Raw genomic sequence first — 27,371 nt, forward strand, 5'->3', positions numbered from 1 at the left:
ATTATGCTATGTCACTTCAACTCAGAATGTGTTTGTGGAATCAGGAGTGAATTGTGATGTGTGTGTGATGAATCACCAAAAACACATTGGGGAGGAAAGGATTTTATTTGGATTTATACTTCTATATCACTGTTAATCATTGAAAGAAGATAGGACAAAAAACTGGAGAAGGAGCTGAAGTAGAGGTCATGAAGGACTGCTGCTTACTGTCTTGCTCAGCCTACTATATTATAGACTCCAGGAGCACAGCTCAAGGATGACACCACCCACAATGATCTGCACCCTCCCTCCTCAATCACTAATTAAGAAAATGTCCCACAGGGTTGCCTGCAGCCCAGTCTTAGGAAAACATGTTAACTTTGTTTCCCTCCTCAAATGACTTTAGATTATGTCAAGTTGACATAAAACAATCTAGCACGAGAGTAAGAAGAAAATGAGTTCTAAGGGGCCATGGAGGATCTTCCAACCTAGGCAGTTAAGTTGTTTGTGGGGCTACCGTCACTCACTAAAGTGGTGTTAATACAGCTTTGTTTTTAACACAATTTCTACTTCTTTGAAACAATCCCTTTAGAGGAATGAAAGCTAGTTTAGTTTCACTTTCCTGTTCTTGGAAATCCTGGCACTCTAGATGCACACTCCCCTGTGATTGGGTAGCAAGCACACTCAGAAGGGAAGACCAAAATCAGCAGAGTACAAAAATCCAGCCCAATTTTCTTGCTTCTGCTGAGAAACAGAAGTAGACTCAAGCCAAGAGCACACCGAGGGCTATTCTTCTCTGGAGCAGTGAGTGCATCCACTGGACACAGGATTTTCTGGTAACTCAGCATTCAGATCTGATTACTATCATCTTCTCTTTCCTAAGGAGCCTGTGGATAACAAGACATTTAGAGACATGGCCTCAGAGCTGGGATCCCTAGTTGGGAATCTGCGGTGCTTTGTTTGGAGGTAGTGAGGACTTGTTTATAGATGTTCTTTAGACAGACCTAAACTGAATGACCTAAGTATTATTTAAAATTTACGCAGTTTGCAGGAGGGGTGGTTTTGCTTCTTTGTTCTCCACTCCCTGTAACAACTTTAAATAAACCTTGAAGGATATGTGTTATGAAATGTCACTACAGAATATATGAAAATTGTTGTGTCTTGATCCTGTTAAGTGCTAGCACTATTTTCTGCCTCTATTTTCTTGCCTCTCTCCACACAGTGCAGCAGATTTACTGTAAACTCCAGTGGAAGCTAGACTGGAGGAAAAGATGACCCACTGTTTAAAGTTTCTGCTATAACCTGCTGCGGAGCAATTCTAGGATTTGTTGGTTTGTTTTGTTTTAAATATATATCTATTTACTGTATGAAGATGTCATATGTGGATATAATACTTTGATCATCATCCCCCATCATTCCCCTCTTGTCTCACTCTTATTCTCTCTGGGACTCTCTTGTCTTTTTTTTTTAAATACTCCACTGATTTTAGGGTTGCTTGCATGTTCTGGATGTAGAGTTTAACTGGATTATGGGCAATTTTCAAGTAGCTACATCTCTAAAAGGAAAAAAATGACACTCCCTCTCCCATTAGGCATTATTCTTATATTACTCTACTATCTTCTTGGCTAAGGATAAGGCCTTCTGTGCCCTAGTCTCATTAATGCTAAAATGTTGAAGTCTAGATCTCATTTAAGTCTTGTTCAGCTGCCATGAGTGCAAATTCCACTTTGTATTAATAAGACATTAAGTCACACCACTCCCCGGGCCCCATTCCATGGCTCTTCCATGATGTTTCCTGAGCCTGACTAAAGAGGGGCATTGATGTAGATGTACCTTCCCCCCTAGTCTATTTAGGAATGAGCACTCAACTCTCTTATTCTCAGCCCTTTGACCAGTTATAAGACGATGCTTTAAAACCCTATCCACTGCAAAAACAAAGCAAATGGGGCACAAAGAACAGCAACAAAACCCTTGCCTCTGGCATAATCAGAAATATGCAGAAGGCCACTTGACAACAATTCCATTTTCCAAAACAGCAGTAGTAGATGCTGTGGACATTTTAACTGAGCAATCCTCTTTAATGGCCTGAGTTTTAGTATAGAGCTGGGGTGCTATGAAGGCATTCATCCTTCTTCATGGATTGATATTTCCCATCTCTCTCCATTGCTGTATTCATACACAGCACAAAGGCATTGAAGACCATTTTCTGCTGTTATTTTCCTCTTTATCATGTTAGTAATTCTTTATCAATTGTATACAATGCATTTTAATATTTTTATTACATTTATTTATTCATTTTATGTATATTCACATAGTGGGGCTGGACGCTAACATGCCATAGCATGCATATGAAGGTAAAAAGACAAGGTGTGGAACTCACTTCTCTCTCACGACTATGTGAATTCTTGGCACTAGAACTCGGATCACTTAGCTTAGTGACGAGTACTCTCACCTGCTGAGCCATCTTGCTGGCCCAAGACAAACTTCAGTGTGTAATTAGAACAGGGGATGAGGACTAAAAGAATGGGAAGCTTTTGTGAAAAGATCTCCAGCATCTTTTGCCTTCATGACTTCCTCCTTCTCCTCAAGTGAGTTCAGGCTCTTGTTTGCCCTTGTTTGCTCTTGGTTGCCCTGATCTATATCACTATTTTCATTTACGTCAGAGTCCAGTCAGCTTTTGTGACTGGCCAAATATATTACCTAATATTTAATTTCAGTAAATATTAGGAAAGTTTAAATCTGTCTCTCTCCACCCCCTCCATTCGTTTTATCTACAGTTTTTTTTAGTATAACATGGATACCTCTCCAGCTTGTGGTACGAAAGTCAGAGGGGACAAGATCATGGAGTCTCATGGAGTCATCTTTATAGTTTAGTAGGAATTTCCTAGCCAGGCGGCGAGGAGCTGAACAGCGCCCCCACCCGTGCATGATGTGTTATGTATCTGTGAGGCCACCATTTTTCTGAGTATGGGGAGAGAGCTTGGACTTTGTCACCACTGTTACTTGGCACTTTGTTGTGTTGTTAACAACAGTGCTAAGGCAGAGGGCCTCTCCTTGTCATCAGTCACATGTCAGGAGAATATGGAAATAGTTATCTTAAGGAAACATAAAGTTTAGATCATTTTACAAGAAAGTATATATGAATTTAGGTATTGAGATATTGAATCCCATAACATTAAATAAAAATGTATGCTCTACTAGCCCCAGGAAGTGCTGTTGAATCCAGTGCTTTTGTAACTCATCACAGCCATTACATTATGGCGTTGATGAATGCTATCTTAATTAAGTTCCCCTTTTGTAACTGAAACCAAAGCATATCAAGATCTTGAGGGAACCTCATTGATATAAACAAGACTCAATTTTTAGATTTGTTTCAGTGCAGTGAACTGTGACCCTGGGAATTTTTAAAACCCTTTTATGACCCATGGGTTTTTTTTAGCTTTTACAAAATATTTATGGAAGATTACACTTTGGGATTTTGGTTTGTTTCACCCCTCACTCTGGAGACATCCTCTTAGAACAGAAACAATTTACAAGCTAAAATTCATTTTCTTGAACATTTTCTTTAAAAATCCATCCACCTACTTATAACCTTTTAAGCACTCTATCTAGTACTTACTGAATCCTGTTTTTATTTTTTTAATATTGTGAAGCTCAATGATATAAATAAACAACTAAGATATTTATTGCCTCAAAGACCTGGCAAGGTTGAAATGATTGCTTTATCATAGGGTCATAAGTATATTTAGACCAATTTATCAGAACAGGCCCCATGGAGCTGTTATCAAAAATGAAGTTATTTCCCCTATTGTAACAGTCAGGGCTCTGGAAAGAAGAAGAAAACAGAACATACAGATACATTAAAAAAGAAGCTATGACACTCATATCCTCAGAGGACAAAAGAGAATAGATGTGTGCAGTTAAATTAGAAGTCAGATGAGTTTTAACTTGAAACCTTTATAAATCTTAAGAAAGAAAAACAAATCTGTGGATGCTGTTCTGGGCAGTGTCTGTGCCCAGTTTTATTGCTTATGCTATTGTCCTGTGGCAGGGCAGGCCCAGAGATGAGCCTCCATTGAATGTGGGTAGGAATATCTTATAGAGAATTAATCTTAATCGTTCTTGCTTCAATCTGTCTCAGGGAAACAAAGAACATTACAACATTTAAGAGACAATTATTAACCCAATTTACCAGCAGCCCAGGAAGAATACACATTAGCAATTCTGAAGGCAGCCTCACCTTTTACCCACAAATCTAAGTTATTTCTCAAAGATTTATTTGTTATGTGAACAAAAAGGCATCTTGGGCTACTCTACCAGTTATAATTTAGCTTAATGCCCACTACAAGACAATTTGGGGCCCATAAGAAGTATATGAGTATAAGCATACATGCAGACATGACACAACATACACATGCATGAAAATATATATCAAACACATTTTAAGAAAACCACAAGAATAATTTGGTTAAATTTATCATGTCAGGATTTTTTAAGTCTTATACTCCAATGATTTTTTTCCGTATTTCTAAGTAAGCTTCCATCTTAAATCTGATCTTTAAAAGTGTTACCTTTAATTTGAAATACTTTTGAAAACTTATATGCTGGTATATAGCCCTTACATTAAATTAGATAACTAAACAGGAAATGGTATGACACTGGGGTATTGGGCTGGGGGGAGGGCAAGACTAGTCAACATGCACACTCTTTAGTTGAAATTTGACTTTAGTGTTTACAGGACTGGGTTGCAAAATCACATTTCTGGATGATCTGGAACATGAAAATGAAACCATCCAATCAATAAAACAAAACAAAGTACACACACACACACACTCACACACATACACACACACACACATACACATACACACAAACTGAATACGTTATCCTTTATGAAAATCTATAGGATTAGAAATTGCAACTCCTTATCATCAGGAAAGATGCCAGGTCTGGGTTCAAGAAGCATACTGGGGTAGATAAGGAGGTGTGAGTGCTGTACATAGAAAAGGAAGACAATGGCACAGGAAAGGCTCTGATATCAAGGCCAAGGGGCAGAGTCGGAAATCCCTTCTTAGGGACCCAGAGAAAGAGGGGATGTTCTCAGTCATGTGACTGATGGGGAGCCTGTAGTGTGTGCTCCCACTAGAGCAGTCTATGAGAGTGTGGAGAGCAAGGATCTAGACGTAAAGGTGATTTTAGTCATGGAGACCTATCATTCCTGAAATTATCTAAATGTGGTTGTTTTAAAAAATGATGTGGCCCTGGCTAACACTTTAGATTGCTAGAATTTAGACCCAGAATTGCTTCCAATCTCCTCAGACCTCCTTTGAGAATTTCATAGTCAAGTTTCCCTGACTAGCCTCCCATTCCAGATGAAGGAGACTCCTGTTAGTCTCCATGGAGACTGTATGGACAAAAATGTCAGTTCTCCAGACACCAGGCTCAAGATGCAATCTCAAACCTCTGTGTGACCCTCTGCATGCTTCCCTGATCCATCTGGTCTTTCTCCCTCTATCACAGAACTGTTAGCTGGCTCAAGCTCTGGCAACATTCATAAGATTGGAACAACTTCTGAAGATTCAGAGAGGCAGGAAAGGGTTCTCAGGACGACCTGGCTGTGGGTGAGCTGAAATCCAGGTCCCTAAGATGCTTCCCTTCCCTGTTTTATTCCTGACAGTGGAGACAGATCTTTCCCGGAATAGGCAATTAAAAGCTTTCATCTGTGTACTACCGATGTGTGGCCTGATCCACTGAGTGTGCCTCTTAGTGCAAAGCCAAAATAAACAAGCCAAATAGGACACGGCAGACAAATACTTAGTACATACATCAGGCAACGCTTGTACAGGAGTCATTTCCCAAGTAAAGCTCTAACTCACAACCCAACAAAGGAAGCATGGGAATTTTATTTTGGGGGTCCATATATCTTCATTTAGAGGTGTGTGAACTTTCAGGCATAAGCATTTTAGGATTACATTCCCTGAGCATACTCACTTGAAAGTGATGGACAGAACTGCCTCTCAGAATCCTCAGCTGTCACAACATTTTAGCTGACAATAAAGGAAAGGGTGGCTTGAGTGAGCTAAGTAAAGGCATCTGTCCATGAAGGTGCCTGCCCTTTTTAATCAGGGACAGACTGACACTTGCACTTGTCCTTTCCTAGTGTCCGTACATGGAGGCTGACATTACATGACTGCACAGCATCCAGGAGGCACAAACCTTTTTCAGGAATGCCAATGGCTTTACTGACTTACCATCTCATGTTAGCTTCCTGTGTCCAAATTTTTGGGTTTCATTTTTGTTTTTCTTTATATATATATTTCCCACTGGGAAATTCATAAAGTTAAACCTCTGGATATACCCCAAGTGTCAATACAGATTGTCAAATCCAAGTTTCAGGAGTTAGTATTATCTAAATCAACTCAGCCTTGAATACTCTTTCTCCTGACTCCTACATATGTTGCCTGTGTTCATTTGAAATGCTACAGGTACCCTGGTTGTGCCATCTGTGAACCAAGCATTCACCATCATGGGTGATGCCCCTTACAGTACTTTACCTTGCTTGGATATTGTTATTCAGGAAAGCTAGGTATCTTCAAAGGAAACCAAAGATATATTTGTGGCTTTGGTTTCTGAACAGGCAGATAAATGTTCAATAAATGTTCAAATGAAGAGATGCTAGGAAAACAGCAAGTTCAGAATGTTGAAAAGTCTGAGCAGATAAATAAGGAACTGTGTGTGACAACCAAAAGCCAGAAAGTATAAGGGGCTGTTACCAGGTCTAAGCAGAAGGAATAAGAAGGGTAAGGAAGTATCTTCCTTTAAAATACCATAAGAGCTGAACAGATCACAAAGGCCAAATAGTTTAGTTATAGAGAATGATGGACACAGTTACAGACATGCAGCCCAAGCAAGGCAACAGGGAGCCTATGACCAGATACAGATGAATTACACTGGAAGCTGGAAGGGGAGGGACCTCTGCTGTTGTGGTCTACATTTAACAGAGGCACAAAGGACGCTTAAAGGTAAAATGGACAAATTTGCTTCCTTTTTTCTAGAGCTTTTAGATGTGTTGTCAAGCTGCTAGTATGTGCTCTCTCCCGTTTCTTCTTGGAGGCACTCAGCGCTATGAGTTTCCCTCTTAGAAATACTTTCATTGTGTCCCATAGGTTTGGGTATGTTGTGGCTTCATTTTCATTAAACTCTAAAAAGTCTTTAATTTCTTTCTTTATTCCTTCCTTGACCAAGGTATCATTGAGAAGAGTGTTGTTCAGTTTCCACGTGAATGTTAGCTTTCCATTATTTATGTTGTTATTGAAGATCAGCCTTAGGCCACGGTGGTCTGATAGGATACATGGGACAATTTCAATATTTTTGTATCTGTTGAGGCCTGTTTTGTGGCCAATTATATGGTCAATTTTGGAGAAGGTCCCGTGAGGTGCTGAGAAGAAGGTATATCCTTTTGTTTTAGGATAAAATGTTCTGTAGATATCTGTCAGATCCATTTGTTTCATAACTTCTGTTAGTTTCACTGTGTCCCTGTTTAGTTTCTGTTTCCACGATCTGTCCATTGATGAAAGTGGTGTGTTGAAGTCTCGCACTATTATTGTGTGAGGTACAATGTGTGCTTTGAGCTTTACTAAAGTGTTTTTAATGAATGTGGCTGCCCTTGCATTTGGAGCGTAGATATTCAGAATTGAGAGTTCCTCTTGGAGGATTTTACCTTTGATGAGTATGAAGTGTCCCTCCTTGTCTTTTTTGATAACTTTGGGTTGGAAGTCGTGGAAAAGGATCTTTACCTATCTTAAATCAGATAGGGGACTAATATCCAATATATATAAAGAAATCAAGAGAGTGGACTCCAGAAAATCAAATAGCCCCCTTAAAAGATGGGGCTCAGAGATGAACAAAGAATTCTCACCCGAGGAATACCGAAAGGCTGAGAAACACCTGAAAAAATGTTCAACATCCTTAATCATCAGAGAAATGCAAATCAAAACAACCCTGAGATTCCATCTCACACCAGTCAGAATGGCTAAGATCAAAAATTCAGGTGACAGCACATGCTGGCAAGGATGTGGAGAAAGAGGAACACTCCTCCATTGTTGGTGGGATTGCAAGCTTGTACAACCACTCTGGAAATCAGTCTGGCGGTTCCTCCGAAAATTGGACATAGTACTACCAGAGGATCCCGCAATACCTCTCCTGGGCATATATCCAGAAGATGTCCCAACTGGTAAGAAGGACACATGCTCCACTATGTTCATAACAGCCTTATTTATAATAGCCAGAAGCTGGAAAGAACCCAGATGTCTCTCAACAGAGGAATGGATACAAAAAATGTGGTACATTTACACAATGGAGTACTACTCAGCTATTAAAAAGAATGAATTCACGAAATTCCTAGGCAAATGGTTGGACCTGGAGGGCATCATCCTGAGTGAGGTAACCCAATCACAAAAGAACTCAAATGAAATGTACTCACTGATAAGTGGATATTAACCCAGAAATTTAGTATAGCGAGATATGAGGTACAATATGTAAAACATATGAAACTGAAGAAGAACGAAGACCAAAGTGTGGACACTTTGCTCATTCTTAGAATTGGAAACAATCACCCATGGAAGGAGTTACAGACACAAAGTTTGGAGCTGAGACAAAAGGATGGTCCATCTAGAGACTGCCATATCCAGGGATCCATCCCATAATTAGCCTCCAAGCGATGACACCATTGCATACACTAGCAAGCCTTTGTTGCAAGGACGGTGATATAGTTGTCCCTTGTGAGAGTAGGCCGGGGCCTAACAAACACAGAAGTGGATGCTCACAGTCAACTTTTGGATGGATCACAGGGCCCCCAATGGAGGAGCTAGAGAAAATATCCAAGGAGCTAAAGAGATCTGCAACCCTATCGGAGGAACAACATTATGAACTAACCAGTACCCCGGAGCTCTTGACTCTAGCTGCATATGTATTAAAAGATGACCTAGTCGGCCATCACTGGAAAGAGAGGCCCATTGGTCAGGCAAACGTTATATGCCCCAGTACAGGGGAATGCCAGGGCCAAAAAATGGGAATGGGTGGGTAGGGGAGTTGGGGGGGGGCTTTTGGGATAGCATTGGAAATGTAATTGAAGAAAATACTTAATAAAAAAAGAAAAAAAAAGGTAAAATGGACTTGTTAACAGACAGTGGAGAATAAACCATTGAAGTCTCATGTGATGGTCTCAGCTACCTGCAGAAAGAATGACACTACTCTGTTACCTAGAGTAGCCAACCTCATAGAAGTGAAAAGGAGGGTGGTAGTATGCCAGGCTGTGGGAAGAGTGAAATTGGATAATGTTAGTCAAAGTCCCAATTGTGTAAAATGAACACCAGGGAGATTGAATACATAATTACAACCACTAAGAATGGTGTATGTAGCAATGTGCTAGAAATTTGCTAAAATGTAAATCTGAAAATCCATGCACACCCTCTTTGTTCTCCTTTCTTTCTTCCAGTGGCTTTTTAAAGTCATGGGTCAGCTGTTCTCTTTACTTAAGAATAAGTGCCAATTTTTGGTCTCCAGTGTTGCTGAATATTTTAAGAAATTTAAGAAAATAGTAATAATCATTCTTCAGGAAGTCACCACTTCGATTGAATTAGACATGAAAAAAGAGAACTTTCAGGAGGCAAACTCTGCAATCTGTGATGCATTAAAAGAAATCGATAGTTCCCTTGTCAATGTGGCTGTCACTGGGGAGACTGGATCAGGGAAGTCCAGTTTTATCAACACCCTGAGAGGCATTGGGCATGAAGAGGAAGGTGCAGCTAAAACTGGGGTGGTGGAGGCAACCATGGAGAGACATCCATACAAACACCCCAATATGCCCAATGTGGTTTTTTGGGACCTGCCTGGGATTGGAAGCACAAAGTTCCCACCAAAAACTTACCTGGAGAAAATGAAGTTCTATGAGTACGATTTCTTCATTATTATTTCGGCCACATGCTTCAAGAAAAATGATATAGACCTCGCCAAAGCAATCAGCATGATGAAGAAGGAATTCTACTTTGTGAGAACAAAGGTAGACACTGACTTAAGAAATGAAGAGGATTTCAAACCTCAAACCTTTGACAAAGAAAAGGTCCTGCAGGACATTCGTCTTAACTGTGTGAACACCTTTAAGGAGAATGGCATTGCCGAGCCACCTATCTTCCTGATCTCTAACGAAAATGTATGTCACTATGACTTCCCTGTCCTGATGGACAAGCTGATAAGTGACCTCCCTGACTACAAGAGACACAATTTTATGCTCTCCTTACCCAATATCACAGATTCAGTCATTGAAACGAAGCGGCAATCTCTGAAGCAGAGGCACTGGCTGCAAGGCTTTGCTGGTGTGCTACTATCATACCTTCACTGACCTTTCTCTTGGATAGTCATTTGAGGACTCTGAAGAAAGCATGAAGTTCTACCCCATTGTGTTTGGAGTAGATGAATCACCTTTGTAGAGTTTGGCTAGGGCCTGGAAAATAGAGGTGGATCTGAAGGAGGCCATGAAAAAATCTCCTGCCGTGTTCAAACCTACAGATGAAGAATCAATACAAGAATGCCTCTCAAGATATATTCAGAAGTTCTGTTTGGCTAATGGGTACTTAGTTACTAAAAATTATTATCTTAGAGAAATGTTTTACCTGAAATTTTATTTCCTTGACATGGTGACTGAGTAAGCTAGAACTCTTCTTAAGGAGATATGTTTTAAAAACTAGTTGCTTTCTAATTAAGCTGAAGTTCTGTGTCTTCCAAAAAATTATAATCAATAAACAGAAAAACAGGACACTGATACTGTAAAACAATATACTGGGTTTATCCAGGTTATTCGGGCTTTATCCATATTTAGTGATTATATATATCCACATTAGGTAGAGCAAGGGGATCAGATATGTATAAATAAACTGATAGCTAAAATCTATCCCCTCACTTTGAGTAAATTTTCAGATCAATAGTTTTAATTATATTTAAATTTGTTTAATATAAATCAACATCCGAGTTCAGGGTTAGCATTGAGGTGTTTAGTAGTGTCAACTCAATAGACTCTAGAGATACATGAAAGATGAGCCTGGGGGCTTGCATTTGGGAAATTATTTTGTTTGTGTTAATTGAGGTAGGAAACCTTTCCATTGTGGGTGGCACCATTCCCTAGCTGGAAATCCTCAACTGTGCATATTGAGAGAGGGGCTAAGCAGCAGCATATTTCCATTGTTTCATAGCTCTCCAGTAGTTGTTGCTTGTTGTTGTTTTGTTTTTCGTTGTTTTTTTTAAACTGTAGATGGAGTGACACTGCCTGCCTCAAGATAATGCTGTGCCTTCTTGATAATGACCTGTATAATTTTAAACTTGATACTGTAGATTTTCTTGATAGACATATTAAAGAAGAAACCATAACTGGGCTAGAGAGATGGCTCTGTAGATAAAGTAGAAGTTGCAAGTCTGAAGCCCTGAGTTCAGATTCCCAGAGCCTACATAAATCCAGCTAAGCTTCTGTGATCCATGCACTTCTATGTGGAGATGGGAGGCAGAATGAGAAAAATTTTGGAAGATCATGGGGCCAGGTATCCTGCCACATGCAGCAGTAAATAAGAGGCCCTGATTCAAGCAAGTGGAGGGTAGAAGCCAACACACAAGCTCTTCCTCTGATCTCTGCATACATGCAATGTCATGTTCATGCCTGATATCACACATGGAAATGCACACGCAAAATGTTTTTTCATTAAAAAAAAAAAGAAGGAAGATTTAGGGCAGTAGACCAGTGGTATAATAAATGCCTCATGCTCATAAGGCCTCAAGTTCATTTCCTAGAACTCCAGAAAAAGGCAAAAAGTGGATGGGCATGTACAAGGGTGTCTTCAAGGTTAAGAGAGATGACCCAGTGGTTAAGAATACTGGCTACTCTTGCAAGGGACCAGGATTTAACTGCCAGAACCCACAGAGTAGCTCACAGTTACCTGCAAATTCTGTCTCAGGGGATCTGATCTCATCTCCTCACCACCACAGGGACCAGGAACACATTTATGTGGGAAACGGACATACATGTAAGGCAAACATTCATACAATAAGAGCAAATTAATAAACATTTTTAAATATGTAATTAAATTTAAAAGGGAAAGAGAAATCACAGTAGCCTCAATAAGGACTAAGAATTTCACAAAAATCCTATCATCTAGAAAGAATCCTTGAGAAAATACTAAAGAAGCTTTCTAATTCTCTGCCAGAACGGGAGGAGATGATGGAATTTCTCTGCTTTACAATGATTGGTGTTTTGAATGCTGTGACAGTAAAGGGCTGCTCTATTCCACATGAATACCAAAAGTCATTTAATAAATTCTTTCTGAAAAAAGACCTGTGTTGCTCCTTGACATCCCAAGAACCCATCATAGCTTCCTCAGTATTACTGTAAGGTGCTGATTGTCTCATTGTCCACTCCCTAGTCAGTATCTTATCTTCCTTGAAATGAAGTACAAATAAACAGCACAGAAAGTAAAACACAGAAGAAAGGGAAAATGCTTTTCTGAAATAGTTTGAGTAGCTATAAACCTGTGGACTAGGTTGAAGAATAGAATTTGTTCTCACACTTCTAATGATTAATGATTGAAATCCAGGTACCAATGTGGCTAAGTCCTCAGTGAAAGCATCCTCCCTGGTGATGTCTTCACTTGGTCTTCCTCAGTGTGTGTGCAGAGGATGAATTCCTGTCTCTTCTTCCTATGATCTCTTCATTTGGGCTCCATCAGCAAGACCTAGTTCAACCACAGATACCTGCCACAAATATTTTTCACCCAACAGGATCCCACTGAAGGTTTGGGCTACTTACATAGGATTAACATATTAACATTAAATAGGGAAAACAATCAATTCCTAAAAGAATATAGAAATTATGCTGGTGGTTAAGATGCTTTCTATAGCTGTGCCACACACACAAACACCAATTGCTCCAAAGCATTTTTTTTCAATGTAGGGACATACAGAGTTGCCAAAAAAGAGAGCTAATGAGAATCACCAGACAATCCCTGCCCCATTCAATAAATAAAACCAAGTGCCAGGCAGTGGTGGCACACGCCTTTAATCCCAGCACTTGGGAGGCAGAGGCAGGTGGATTTCTGAGTTTGAGACCAGCCTGTTCTATAGAGTGAGTTCCAGGACAGCCATGGCTACACAGAAAAACATTGTCTCAAAGAAAAAAGAGAAAGAAATAAAAGCAAAGAACAAGCAGATAATGCTTGCTGATAATATTTAGAGAACACTAGAATGCAATCCACAGGAAAAAGAATTATGGAAGAGGCAGGTGGATCTCTGAGTTCCAGGCCAGCCTGGTCTACAGAGTGAGATTGAGGACTTCCAGAGCTATACAGAGAAACCCTGTCTCAGAAAAAAAGAAAAAGTAAAAAGAATTATGAAAAATGGTGAGTCCCAATGATCAGGTCAAGAAGAGTAAATCACCGTGCATAGAATGCTCTTGATTCCCATCATGAAATTGTCTGAATATGGAAAGTCATCTCAAAACTCAGGGATTGTACATAGTAGAACCAAAATTGTACATGTCAGCACTGTAGAGTCAAGACATTTTTTTAATAAGGCAGTACTGCAGCCATCAATGGTTTTTCGATCCAGAGGGAGTTGTAATGGAATACAGACCATTACACTGGTTTACATGGGTACCTCTACTTACATAGTTCCCTCCCTATGGAAGCTGTTGCTGCATGGTACCATTGTAAGACCAAATACAGCCATACCTCACCCTGACTTCCATGTGTGGTACACCCTCCAAGACTGCTTAAGTGACTCACTCTTGGCACCACAAATTGTACTTACCTCTTTGGCTATTAGTATGTCATCACCTTGTGTGACCTACTGCAGATCAGGACCTCCGACTTTGTTACCACATTCTTCAAGGCCTCAGAGTCATCAGTTATAATTTTGAGACACCAATGGTATCCAAATGTAACCACAGCCAATGCAGCCTCTATAATAATACCCAATACCTTCAGGAAAAAAAAAACCTTTTCCTGCTTAATTCTCCAACCCAGTTAGTAAGACACAGATACACCTTAGTGTAATGATATTGTGATAATGATGGTATAAATTGAACAAAGTCCTGCCTGGAGAGAGAGCCTTCCATGACATTCTATACCTTGGGTTAGCACAAAGCAGAGGGAGGATACCAAGAGAAATGGCAAAATTTCATGCAGTGGTGGGTGCAAAGTTCAGTGATAATGTCAGTCATACCCCCACATATTAAGTGAACAAAGATCTCAAAGGTTAAGCAAACACCAGCTTGGAGTTCACCTGGTCACAAACTCACAGAAGCAAACAAACTTAGGCAAGTCATAGATGGTGGAATAAAAGAAACCCAAGCCCTGCCAAAATGAGGGGATCCAGCTGCAAAAGTCGATATCTCCAGAAATATATACTTACATACTGAAATGTTTTCCAATAGCAGGACACAAAAAACTAGCTGTTAACAGCACCCCCTACCTCATAGCCCACATTGCCTAACCCCCCCCCCCTAGAAACTGAAGATAACCTGGCATAGGGAGCTATTCTGCTATCTGACAAAATTTACCTCCAGCCAGAATTTGTCAGATAATGAAGACTACTATACATGAATAAAGTCACAATTCATCAAGGATACATAATAGATATAAGTATACATTCCCCAAGCTTTGGAGACTCCAATGAGAAAATATTTGATTTTTCAGCATGATAAACAAAATTGACAGACCTTAGGCCAAAATAACCAAAAGAAGTAGAGAAGATACAAATTAATAAGATTGGAGATGAAACCATTACTACTAGTGAAAGTTAGGTCACCAAGAAATACTTTGAAAACTCCATTCCAAAAACAAACAAACAAACAAAAACCTGGAAAACTAGAAACACATGGAGAGTTGTCTAAATATATATGACTTACTAAAGAATGTAAACAACAAAACAGGTTTCGAATGAGCAAATATATCTGGACCTGGAGTTTTGCTAGTGAATTTGTTTATTATACAAAAGGCTGTGCAGGATATCTATTTCCTCTGGAGCCTTTTTGAAAATGGACACCATTCAAAGAACTGCTCATTTTATCAAATTGTCCAATTTGTTTGCAGGTATGAACTGGACATTTTCCTATATTATCCTATTGTGATAGGGACACTAAAAGAACTATGCCTACAATTTTGATCTGTGAAACTAGTTAATGTACTCAGTCAAATGAAAAAGAACCTTTAACGTGATCATGGAATTAAATTTTTTAACCAATTGCCTTAAAATAAGCAAATCACACTAGATTATCATACTATACACCAAAAGGCTTTGTGTTAGTTAACTTAGTGTTTCTATAACAAATATCAGAACTAATCATCATACAGAGAAAAGATGTTTACCTTTGGCTTATAGTTTCTGTGTCTCTGGTCTGTGATTAGATGGCCCCATTTCTTTTTTTTTTAATTTTTTTATTAGGTATTTTCCTCATTTACATTTTCAATGCTATCCCAAAGGTCCCCCATACCCACCCACCCCCAATTCCCTACCCACCCACTCCCCCTTTATGGCCCTGGCATTCCCCTGTACTGGGGCATGGGTTACACGGCCCCCAATGGAGGAACTAGAGAAATTACCCAAGGAGCTAAAGGGAACTGCAACCCTATAGGTGGAACAACAATATGAACTAACCAGTATGCCGGAGCTCTTGTCTCTAGCTGCATATGTATCAAAAGATGGCCTAGTCAGCCATCACTGCAAAGAGAGGCCCATTGAACTTGTAAACTTTAGATGGCCCCATTTCTATGGACCTGCAGTAAAACCTCACAGTGGAAAACATGAAATCAGATCATGATAAGTAGCAATCCCAGCGTCCCCTCAACTGTGTACCCCTAATTAACTCAAACCTTCTTACTAGGCCCCATTACTTAAAGGTTCTACCATGTCCCTTTAGCAACAGACTGGTGACAAAAGGACCTTGCTTTGGGAACACTTAATCTGCAACTGTAATTCCCCTACTTACAGATCAGAGAAACAGAAGAAGGGATCTGGGTGGGGCTTGAATGCTAAAGGATGGTTGGGTAGTTACAGCACTCACAGTTTGAAGATGATGGGAGAACCACCATTCTGAAACCAAGATGAACTTGGAAAGATGGTGAAGCAAGCAAATGGACTCTCCTAAAGAGAATGTTCAAAGAGAGTCTGGCTAACACTTGACTTTGGAGACCCTTGAGTCAGACTTTTTTTCATATATTATTTATTCACTTTACATTCCAATATACGCCCCCTCCCCTCCCAGTCCCGCCCCTCACTCAGTCCTTTCTCCCACCCCGTCCCTTTCTCCTCTGAGAAGGAGAAGCTCTCCTGGGTATTGCCTTACTCTGGCACATCAAGTCACTGCAGAACTAGGAGAATCCTCTCCCATTGAGGCCAAAGAAGCCTTGTTAGTACAGGAACCACAGGCACACAGGTGATGGGTACAGGGACAGCCCCTGTTGTTGGGGGACATGCATGAAGACTAAGCTGTACATCTGCTCCATATGTGCTAGGGGCCTAGGTCCATCCCTTGCTGTAAGCCTCCCAACCTGTAGAGGGTAGTAGTGGGGGCACAGAGTAAGACACTAGGGGTGGCTTTAAAGTCTGAGGGTCACAGGGCTTTCTAGCTCTCTAACTGTACTGAAATGCTGATGATAATAACTTCTAAAAAGTCCTAAAAACTTTCTTGCTCTTTCTGGGGGTAAAAGATTGCTGGCTTAGAAGATTAACACCTGTAGCCTAACAGCTGAGGATTAAGCAATGTGGCTTTGTTCTATCTCAGCAGGAACTGTTGGACTCTAACTTTGAGCCTGCAAGTCAGAAGTTGCAGGAAGAAGCAAGACACTTAGAGAGGAGGTTATGGAGTGTATTCCTAAATTGTAAAAAGTTTCCTATGAAATCTATCTAAGGGGAAAAGCAGAAAGATCCTACGTGGGGGAAAAGAAAAAAAAATTCTACTCTAAGTGGAGAAAAGCAAGAAAATCTCTCTTCTCTCTTCTCTTTGCCCTCAGTCCTTATACATCTTTCAGAATACATGATCACATGTTACAAAGTTCATCACAAGTTCACACAAAAAATCAAATCATAAATTGAGATGGAAATTTACAAGAGAGAATGTTTACATGCATATCCATTACATATACATCCATATCTGTCTCAGCTCCAGAGGTTCACTGAATGTTTAAAACCATATCTAAGTTATTAGTAATGTTTTTATATAGATAAACCCAGTCGATATTTTATCTTCTGTCGTAGAACTTATAATAAATCATTAGTTCCCTTTTTATGGCCTTTGGTTAATTGTTTTACAATCTCCTGGAATGTGCTCTGAGTAGGAGAAAGTCTGGTTACCATCTAAGAGCAATTAACTGGTGACACTTGGGAGATTGGCAGAGTCCTCATTTCAGTTTTGACTATCAGAAAACGACCTACTAGCAGTCCCACTATAAAAGAGCTTAATAATCCCAGATAGAATTTTAGGAATTCTTATAAGATCATCATTAAGACTTAAGTCATCTCTTTGCCCATACAGCAAAACTATGAGTCAGCATATCTTCCTAGATCTGCAGAGATCTGCTCCAAAGGGGTGTGCTAATACCTAGTGATTGTTATATATGTTTGATTATACAGGAAAAGCATAGTAATAGCAGGAATATTTCCTAAAATGACTTTCCTTACAGCCTTGCTTAATAAGGATACACCTGTCACAGATTATATACTAATCCAAAGCAGGTCATTTCAGGATGATCACCTGCTAGTTATTATCATTTCCCATTATGGCTCCTGACAAGCACATGCTAGCTCTTTGGTTCAAGGTTCAGTCTCAGAAAGCCCCAAGGGTCCAGATTAGTTGACTCTGTTGGTCTTCCTGAAAAGTCAGTATGTCCTTCAAGACCCTTAATCCTCCATCCAAGTCTTCTATAAGACTATGGGAGCTCCATTTAATGTTTGGTTGTGAGTCTCTGTATCTTTTTCCACTGGCTGCTGGGAGGAGTCTCTCAGAGAAGAGTTATGCTGGCCCCCAGAATGCAAGCATAACAAAGCATTAGTAATGGTGTCAGGGATGGGATCTTGCCCATGGGATAGGTCTCAATTGGGACCAGTCATTGGTTAGCCATTCCCTCCATCTCTGCTCTATCTTTGCTCTGGCACACCTTGCAGACAGGACACATTTTGGGTTGAAGGGTTTGTGGGTGGGTTGGTGCCCTTATCCTTCCACTTGGAGTCCTGCCTGGCCAAATGTGGTGGCCACTTCAGATGCCATATCCCCCACTGCTAACAGTCTCAGCTAGGGTAACCCACATAGACTCCTTGGGGCCTCTCCCAACCCCATCCCAGATCTCTGACACATTCTAGAGATGCCCCCTTCCCACTAACTACTTCCATTCTCTCTCCCCTGTTCTCCCTAAGCCTGATAACCCCACCCAGTTCCCCTCACCATCTCATTTCCCACTCAATTCCCTCACTCCTCCCACCTCCAATATCTACTTTATTTCCCCTTCTGAGAAAGATTCAACCATCCTCCCTTGAGCCCCCTCCTTATTATATGGCTTCTTTGGGTCTACAGATTGTAGCATGGCTATCCTGTACTTTATGGCTAATATCTACTTAAAAGTGAGTATATGCTATGTATGTCATTTGGGGACTGGGTTACCTAACTCAGCATAGTATTTTCTAGTTCCATCCTTTTGCCTATAAAATTTATGATTTCCTTGTTTTTAATAGCTGAGTAGTATTCCATTGTGCACATGAACCACATTTTCTTTATCCATTCTTCAGTTGAGGGACATCTGGGCTGTTTACAGTTTCTGACTATTACAAATAAAACTGATTTGAATATTGTTGAGCAAGCATCATTGTGGAATGGTGAAGCATCTTTTGGGTATATGCCCAGGAGTTGTATAGCTGAATCTTGCCGTAGTACTATTCTCAGGTTTCTGAAAAACCAACAAATTGGTTTCCAAAGTGGTTGTACTAGTTTGCAGTCCCACCAGCAATGGAGGAGTGGTCACTTTAATCCACATCCTTGCCACCACCTGCTGTCACCTGAGTTTCTTATCTTAGCCATTCTGAAAGGTGTAAGGTGGAATCTCAGAATTGTTCAAAACTGATTTTTTTCTTTCAATAAAATTGAAATTTTTAATTGGGCCTCTTAAACCACTTACAACTTATATACGTATTGATATGAATGTACTTATGTTTGCAAATTTAATGTTTTTTTTTAATTTCTTGCCTGTTAATTTTTTCCCCTTGCATATTTTTTAATTAAACAGGAAACTTTCAATTTCTGGCTCAGTATTTCTTCGTTATGTGTTTACAAAATTGTTCGCAGGTTTACAAAGCACACTCATTGCTTACCATAGTCTGTGGATAAAAAGAAAGAATACCAAGTTAATTCTCTGCTTTCACCATGAGAGTTCTGGAATAAGGCTCAGGTTGTCAGGCAGAGAGACAAGTGTTTTGTTTTTGGTTTTTTGCTTTCTTTTTTTTTTGTTTTCTACTGATCCTTCCTCATCTCCTTTATATCATTCACCTCAGCATCCTTCCCATTTTCCTTCCTCTCACTGTTTTAGTTACTGTAGTAATTTTTCTCTCAATACCTCACTTGGTTAAGGTAATAATAACATATTGTTGTTACTGTTATGTCCCTCAGATATCTCAGAAGCTGGGCTGGAGAAATGGCTTAGAGTGTTTGACACAAAATAATGAGAACCTGAGTGTAAAGAAAATGTGCAATAAGGTAAAACTGGCACACCACTCTGAGGAGAGTGTGAAGACAGGGGCGATGCCAAGGCTTTCTGACCTGGCACCAGCATAGCTACAGATTCAGTAAGAGGACCTCTCTCAAATGAATAAGGTGGAATGTGAACTAATAGGACACCTAGCATCTTCCTTTGGCTTCTGTGAACCCATACTTACACAGACAAACAACACACACTCACACATAACATACACACAGGTACACAAGCACACAGGTATACATGCCACACACGACAGAAACCATCTCAAACTTACTTTTAGAGTTTGACTAAAAATCAAAGTCCTAAAAACTACTGCTTCGTAGATACATTTGTACTTCTCAACTAATAGAAAGAGAATCCATTTCTTATTAGGGCACATGCCTCACAGGTAGGCTTCTACTGTGTGTTTTAACAATTGCAGCTAACATTTCTATAGTTTATATTTGTTTCACCAAGTCTTTAAAGCCCTCTATCATCGTATGTATTTAACATTGTAGCAAGCCGCCCCACCCCCGGACCTTAGCACAACTGACATCATATGATTGAAGTGCCATTCAGCCAATAAAAAAGTCCACACATAAACAACACTACCTACCTCAGGAAAAACAAAGGCCTAATTCACCAAAATCCATGACACTAGGAAAGTCCCTAAAACACTAACTTTGTTTTTTGGCTTCTGTGTTTTCAATTATGGTCCTAAATCCCCTAAAGAAATAGAAGCAGTCATTAATAGTCTCCCAACCAAAAAAAGCCCAGGACCAGATGGGTTTAGTGCAGAGTTCTATCAGACCTTCAAAGAAGATCTAATTCCAGTTCTGCACAAACTATTCCACAAAATAGAAGTAGAAGGTACTCTACCCAACTGATTCGATGAAGCCACAATTACTCTGATACCTAAACCACAGAAAGATCCAACAAAGATAGAGAACTTCAGACCAATTTCCCTTATGAATATCAATGCAAGAAAGTCAATAAAATTCTAGCTAACCGAATCCAAGAACGCATTAAAACAATCATCCATCCTGACCAAGTAGGTTTCATTCCAGGGATGATTTAATATATGGAAATCCATCAATGTAATCGATTATATAAACAAAGTCAAAGACAAAAGCCACATGATCATCTAGTTGGATGCAGAGAAAACATTTGACAAAATCCAACACCCATTCATGACAAAAGTCTTGGAAAGATCATGAATTCAAGGTCCATACCTAAAAAATAATAAAAGCAATATACAGCAAACCAGTAGACAACATCAAAGTAAATGGTGAGAAGCTGGAAGCAATCCCACTAAATCAGGGACTAGGCAAGGCTGCCCACTTTCTCCCTACGTATTCAACATTGTACTTGAAGTCTAAGCCAGAGCAATTCCACAACAAAAGGAGATGAAGGGGATACAAATTGGAAAGGAAGAAGTCAAAATATCACTATTTGTAGATGATATGATAGTATATATAAGTGACCCTAGAAATTCCACCAGAGCACTCTCTTAAACCTGATAAACAGCTTCAATGAAGTAGCTGGATATAAAATTAACTCAAACAAGTCAATGACCTTTCTCTACACTAAGGTTAAACAAGATGAGAAAGAAATTAGGGAAACAACACCCTTCTCAATAGTCACAAATGATATAAAATACCTTGGCATGACTCTAACTTTATAACTTAATTATAAATTCCTGGATATAGGAGTGACTCAGCTGTTATTCTAAGTATTTACTCTAGTTCCTTCTTAGAGCACAACCCACCTTCAGCCTAGGCCATTGTAAACTCCCGCATATGGGAGTGACTTTGTTGTTATTATAAGTATCTCTAGGGAAGTCCCATTTATCAGAGGAGCCCATCAACTTTCTTCTAATATGTAATGTAGTCTGCCATACATGACTGTAATGACAAATTCCAAGTTTACTTTGTAGAACTTGCCCTGAGATTTCTACTCTAATCCATTAAACTGCAAGGCCTGATTTTTGTCACTATCTCTCTTTCAACACTGGAGCCATTTCATCTGAATAAGTAATATTATTATGAAATTCAAAGCCCAAGTTCAGCTCAACATTGCTTAGGATATTGGAACACAGGTAGAAGCCAGGAAGTAATGTTCAATCTAACATAGCTATTTGTCAAATCATTCCTAGGAGGCACTTATAAAACAATACTGAAACCAAGCACACAAAACGCTTCACCAGACTTTCGCAAGGACATATCGGGGCCACATCCTGTTACGGGACACCAAGGATTCCAGGAAATCAGTTTCCATGAATCATTTTCCTTCAGGATTTCGGCCAAGCTTTTGGACTTGTCACACAAACACCACTGGAGTACACATGGCGCTCGCCCTGTTCATTGCTGCTGTATATACAATAGCTAGAAATATACAATAGCTAGAAAATAGAAACAGCATAAATATCTTTCAATCAGTTAGTGGATGATAAAAGTGTAGTGTGTATACACTGTGGAATACTAGTGATTTATTTTAAAAAAAATGAAATCATCAACACTGCAAGAAAATAATGGAACAAGAAAAGTTCATATTGAATACAGTAATACAGACCCAGAAAGAAAAATGCTACATGTTCTCTCTCTCTCATTTGGTGACCATTACCAGTTTAGTTGTCTGAATGAAAATGCACCCCAAAGACTCAGGTAGCGGCATTATTGAAGGTGTGGCCTTGTTGGGAAAAATGTGTCACTGCATGTCACTGTTTCCCTGCCATGTTTCCCACCATGACAGTGATAAACTAAATCCCTGAATTGTTGGCCAGCACCAGTTAAATGTTTTCTTTTAGAGTTCCCATGGGCATGGCAATAGAACCCCTACTAAGACTGGCTGTCTTCGTTATAATGGTTATGGGACCACTGAGAGGTGACTGAAGGTTTGGAGGTGTAAATGAGTAGTAGGATATTTTTACCAGCAGGGGCAATGTCCTTCATTTCATCCCTGGGCACCACCAGATGAAGAGGAAGGAGGAAGAGGAGGAGGGAAAGAAAAGAGACTGTTGAGAACCTCATACTATCAGAATAGTCCTCACCAGCACATCCTGAGTTAAAAGAACCATTACAAACACTGATCTTCAGTGCCCCTCAAATAAAAATGTGATACGTCTGTGTTATATAGAGAGATTTATTTGTTTGTTTTGTGTTTGTGTGTGTGTGTGTGTGTGTGTGAGTGTGTGTGTGTGTGTGTGTGTGTGTGTGTGTGTGTGTGCACATGCACCATTGTGAGTCTATTAACACCATGTGGGCACAGGGGACAGCAGAGGTCATAGAGAATCAGATTCTATGGCATTGGAGTTACACATGCTTCTGAGTCACCTGACAGTGGTACTCGCAAACACACCCAAGGGTCCTCTGCAAGAACAGTAATGCTCTTAATGAAGGAGCCATCTCTCCAGTGCCCATAACATATATTTTTTTTAGTGTTAGGCTCATAACCTGACCTTACTTGCTATCTATCCAGGAGATCTTTCTTGAGGAGCACATTAGACAACAGACTGGATTATGATTAATCACAGTCTTTGTCCCTCACTTGATTCGAGGCTAGGAAAACAAGTTTGGTTAAAAGCTTAGCTTCCCTCTGGATCTCCATCCCCAAAGGTTGGTCTTATCATATAAAACACTTCAATTAATCAGTGCCTGAATGACAGCAATTTTTAAATGATGGAAAATACTTCCTCTGTACTGGCTAGTTTTGTGTCAACTTCACATAAGCTATAGTTATCTGAAAGGAGGGAACCTCAGTTGAGGAAGTATCTATAGAAGATCTAGCTATAAGCAGACAAGCTTGTGGGGGCATTTTCTTAATTAGTGATTGATGGGGGAGAGCCCAGCCCATTGTGGATGGGAATACTCCTGCATTGCTAATCCTGGCTTTAGTGATGAACAGTGATGTGGGAGTGTAATCCAGTTAACTCTTCCCTCCTCTGGACTCTTTGCTCATAGTGTTTCATCACAGCAGTGATAAGCCTAAGACAACATCCTATGTTGTCTATGCAAATGACTTAATTGTTAAAGTCTGTTACTTTTTTTTTGAAATATTAATAAACACACACACTCCTGGATTTGTGGAGAATTGTAGAGAAGGGACAAGAATGTAGATCTCCATGTGTGCAGTCCTGATGAGCTGTGTACCTTCAGCCACACTGACTTTCCAATCATAACTGTCTTCTCATTCCCAATGGTCCAGTTCTCCATCCAGTCCACTACAGTACTTGGAAAGACTAAAGGATATGACACCATAATGGTTATGGGGTCAAATAGGATTGTAGTCAGAGGGCAAAATTGGGGGAAGGGGTGAGACTAAAACTGGCAGTGGCACAAGACCCAGGAATTTTGCTATGTCACTTGAACTCAAGAGGTGTTTGTGAAATCAAGAGTAAATTGTGATGTGTGTGTGAGATGAACCACCAAAAGCACCTTGCAGGAGAAAGGTGTTTATTTGGATTTATATTTTCAGATCACTGTTAATCATTGAAAGAAGATAGGACAAAAAACTGGAGAAGGAGCTGAAGTAGAGGCATGAAGGACTGCTGCTTACTGGCTTGCTCAGCCTGCTATATTATAGACTCCAGGAGCACAGCTCAAGGATGACACCACCCACAATGATCTGCACCCTCCCTCCTTAGTGACTGATTAAGAAAATGTCCCACAGGCTTAACTGCAGCCCTATCTTAGGAAAACATTTTCTTTTTTTTTTTTTTTTTTTACACAAAATTGTGTTTTCTTTATTAAAAGCTCTAAATTGAGCATCATGTGGTTTTCTTGTTGGTTTGGGTCTCTCTGAGATGCAGCTCCAGAGCTCTGTGTTCAGGAGTCCCTTTACACTTCTCTGGGGTCTCTGATGAACCTCTCCAATGGTCCAGGTGCCGTTTACCATGACAAACATGGCTATTTATCCTGAGAGTCAGTTGTTTGAACAGGGTTGCTATTCTCAGAGGAAAACCACAACACCGAATTATGACATTGTAAAAAGTACACTTTTTTTTCTTTCCATTTTTTATTAGGTATTTAGCTCATTTACATTTCCAATGCTATACCAAAAGTCCCCCATACCCACCCACCCCCCCTTTTTGGCCCTGGCGTTCCCCTGTTCTGGGGCATATAAAGTTTGTGTGTCCAATGGACCTCTCTTTCCGGTGATGGCCGTCTAGGCCATCCTTTGATACATATGCAGCTAGAGTCAAGAGCTCCGGGGTACTGGTTAGTTCATAATGTTGATTCACCTATAGGGTTGCAGATCCCTTTAGCTCCTTGGGTACTTTCTCTAGCTCCTCCATTGGGAGCCATGTGATCCATCCATTAGCTGACTGTGGGCATCCACTTCTGTGTTTGCTAGGCCCCGGCATAGTCTCACAAGAGACAGCTACATCTGGGTCCTTTCGATAAAATCTTGCTAGTGTATGCAATGGTGTCAGCGTTTGGATGCTGATTATGGGGTGGATCCCTGGATAAGGCAGTCTCTACATGGTCCATCCTTTCATCTCAGCTCCAAACTTTGTCTCTGTAACTCCTTCCAAGGGTGTTTTGTTCCCACTTCTAAGGAGGGGTATAGTGTCCACACTTCAGTCTTCATTTTTCTTGAGTTTCATGTGTTTAGGAAATTGTATCTTATATCTTGGGTGTCCTAGGTTTTGGGCTAATATCCACTTATCAGTGAGTACATATTGTGTGAGTTTCTTTGTGAATGTGTTACCTCACTCAGAATGATGCCCTCCAGGTCCATCCATTTGGCTAGGAATTTCATAAATTCATTCTTTTTAATAGCTGAGTAGTACTCCATTGTGTAGATGTACCACATTTTCTGTATCCATTCCTCTGTTGAGGGGCATCTGGGTTCTTTCCAGCTTCTGGCTATTATAAATAAGGCTGCTATGAACATAGTGGAGCATGTGTCCTTCTTACCAGTTGGGGCATCTTCTGGATATATGCCCAGGAGAGGTATTGCTGGATCCTCCGGTAGTACTATGTCCAATTTTCTGAGGAACCGCCAGACGGATTTCCAGAGTGGTTGTACAAGCCTGCAATCCCACCAACAGTGGAGGAGTGTTCCTCTTTCTCCACATCCTCGCCAGCATCTGCTGTCACCTGAATTTTTGATCTTAGACATTCTGACTGGTGTGAGGTGGAATCTCAGGGTTCTTTTGATTTGCATTTCCCTGATGATTAAGGATGTTGAACATTTTTTCAAGTGCTTCTCAGCCATTCAGTATTCCTCAGGTGAGAATTCTTTGTTCAGTTCTGAGCCCCATTTTTTAATTGGGTTATTTGATTTTCTGAAGTCCACCTTCTTGAGTTCTTTATATATGTTGGATATTAGTCCCCTATCTGATTTAGGATAGGTAAAGATCCTTTCCCAATCTGTTGGTGGTCTCTTTGTCTTATTGACGGTGTCTTTTGCCTTGCAGAAACTTTGGAGTTTCATTAGGTCCCATTTGTCAATTCTCGATCTTACAGCACAAGCCATTGCTGTTCTGTTCAGGAATTTTTCCCCTGTGCCCATATCTTCAAGGCTTTTCCCCACTTTCTCCTTTATAAGTTTCAGTGTCTCTGGTTTTATGTGAAGTTCTTTGATCCATTTAGATTTGACCTTAGTACAAGGAGATAAGTATGGATCGATTCGCATTCTTCTACATGATAACAACCAGTTGTGCCAGCACCAATTGTTGAAAATGCTGTCTTTCTTCCACTGGATGGTTTTAGCTCCCTTGTCAAAGATCAAGTGACCATAGGTGTGTGGGTTCATTTCTGGGTCTTCAATTCTAATCCATTGGTCTACTTGTCTGTCTCTATACCAGTACCATGCAGTTTTTACCACAATTGCTCTGTAGTAAAGCTTTAGGTCAGGCATTGTGATTCCACCAGAGGTTCTTTTATCCTTGAGAAGAGTTTTTGCTATCCTAGGGTTTTTGTTATTCCAGATGAATTTGCAAATTGCTCCTTCTAATTCGTTGAAGAATTGAGTTGGAATTTTGATGGGGATTGCATTGAATCTGTAGATTGCTTTTTGCAAGATAGCCATTTTTACAATGTTGATCCTGCCAATCCATGAGCATGGGAGATCTTTCCATCTTTTGAGATCTTCTTTAATTTCTTTCATCAGAGACTTGAAGTTTTTATCATACAGATCTTTCACTTCCTTAGTTAGAGTCACTCCGAGATATTTTATATTATTTGTGACTATTGAGAAGGGTGTTGTTTCCCTAATTTCTTTCTCAGCCTGTTTATTCTTTGTGTAGAGAAAGGCCATTGACTTGTTTGAGTTAATTTTATATCCAGCTACTTCACCGAAGCTATTTATCAGGTTTAGGAGTTCTCTGGTGGAATTTTTAGGGTCACTTATATATACTATCATATCATCTGCAAAAAGTGATATTTTGACTTCCTCGTTTCCAATTTGTATCCCCTTGATCTCCTTTTGTTGTCGAATTGCTCTGGCTAATACTTCAAGTACTATGTTGAAAAGGTAGGAAAACATTTTCTTAACTGAGGTTCCCTCCTCAAATGACTTTAGCTTATGTCAAGTTGACATAAAACAATCTAGCACAGCGGTAAGAAGGAAAAGAGTTCTAAGGGACCATGGAGGATCTTCTGACCTAGGCAGTTAATTTGCTTCTGGAAC

The 27,371-nt window shown here is 40.0% G+C and overlaps 1 protein-coding gene and 1 pseudogene across 3 annotated transcripts in view; both read left to right on the plus strand.

Moving 5' to 3' along the window:
• The first annotated feature begins 649 nt into the window (after nt 1-649).
• The window catches only part of Gm4951 (predicted gene 4951), a 36,437-nt gene continuing 9,715 nt past the window's right edge, over nt 650-27,371 (plus strand). The window contains exons 1-2 of one of the 3 annotated variants that reach the window (XM_011246929.3): nt 722-815; nt 5,500-5,600. The gene's annotated coding sequence lies outside the window, so the exon portion shown is untranslated. Of the gene's footprint in view, nt 816-1,201; nt 1,311-5,499; nt 5,601-27,371 lie in introns of all 3 variants that reach the window. The other 2 variants (NM_001033767.3, XM_011246928.3) reach the window with 2 other exon arrangements.
• On the plus strand, nt 9,394-10,921 carry Gm5970 (predicted gene 5970; annotated as a pseudogene).

This window comes from Mus musculus, chromosome 18 (assembly GCF_000001635.26).
Source record: "Mus musculus strain C57BL/6J chromosome 18, GRCm38.p6 C57BL/6J".
In the NCBI taxonomy this organism is placed as follows: Eukaryota; Metazoa; Chordata; class Mammalia; order Rodentia; family Muridae; genus Mus; species Mus musculus.